Below are 1,408 nucleotides of genomic sequence, written 5' to 3' on the forward strand. Positions count from 1 at the left end.
GCCTGTAGTCCCAGCTACTCAGGAGGCTGAGGCAGGAGACTCGCTTGAACCTAGGTGGTGGAAGTTGCAATGAGCTGAGATTGCACCAATGCACTCCAGCCTGGGTGATAGAGTGAGACTCCATCTCAAAAAAAAAAAAAAAAAAAAAGGAAAGGAAATAATTTTGACCCAATGGTCTCTGTGAAGGAGTCTTAGGGAATCTCAAGTGTCCCCAGACATACTTTAAAAACAGCTACCTTAGAGGAAATACCCGTGTGGATGCCGTCCTCTTCTAGTTGTTCTTCACTGCTACTTCTCGTGGCCAATACAGGCCTTCCTGATGAGGCGGCAGGATTTCACCCCAATCTCAACCCACCCTAATGACACAGAGCAAGGCCCAGCTTTAGACCTGTGCTTACAGGTGTCCTTAGGACCTCAGTCTCAGAAGACAGCACATGGCGAGAATAGACATGAATACACATTAAACCAAGGCCAGAATGCCTCCATCTTCCACAGTGAGATCACTTTGCCCTAGTTCTCCCACAGGTGAGTCAACAACTTCCCATGTTAGGTAAATGATAGCAGTAAGCAAGCCTATATTAGTTAGGATTAAGTTTAGCTAAATATAAGGGACCAAAAAAACTTTTTAAAGTGGCTTAAATAAGATAGAAATGTATTTCTCTTTCACGTAAAAGAAATCTAGGAATAGGCATCCCAGGACTGGTATGGTGGCTCCACAAAATTGTCAGGGACCAGTATCCTCACAGCTCACAGTCGGCCCTCCCTATGTTATACGCTCATCCTCAAGATCCAAGGTGGGTGCTGAGCTCCAGCTATTGCAACTATATTCCACCCAGAAGAAATGGAAAAAGAACATTTCCCCAGGAGCTGTGATACTTCTGTTTAGGTCTCACTGGCCAAAATTAAGTCACATATTTACCTACAAAAGAATCTAGGAATGTATTTTTTTAGTTGGACAACAACATGTCGTACCAATGAAGAAAGGAAGAAGGAATGTTGGGAGGCACTAAGCACACTTGTTCACAAATCATCAATTAAAGTTCTCCTCTAGAACTTAGCAAAGCCCAATTGAGATGGCCGCTACATGACTCATCAGCCAGGTAACTCACTCCTGCTCACCAGCCTGTCAGTGAAACTGTGTTTCTATATGTCAGGGACCTTCCACATTGCTAAAAATATTCATACCTCTGAATGTTACATAAATATTCACACCTCTGAATGTTACATTTTTTAATGCAAAGGGCCTACTATTTAGCATATTCTCTAAATTTTCAAATTATATGTTTTTATATAAAAATTATTATCTATGTCAGACACTGAAGGTAAATACACTTAAACATTAACCTAAAAGTTTACAGAGATTATTTCTGGGTAGTAGAACATCTTTCCTTTTTCTTTTTTTTTTTTT

The sequence above is a fragment of the Colobus angolensis genome, unplaced genomic scaffold (assembly GCF_000951035.1).
Source record: "Colobus angolensis palliatus isolate OR3802 unplaced genomic scaffold, Cang.pa_1.0 Scaffold235, whole genome shotgun sequence".
Taxonomy (NCBI): Eukaryota; Metazoa; Chordata; class Mammalia; order Primates; family Cercopithecidae; genus Colobus; species Colobus angolensis.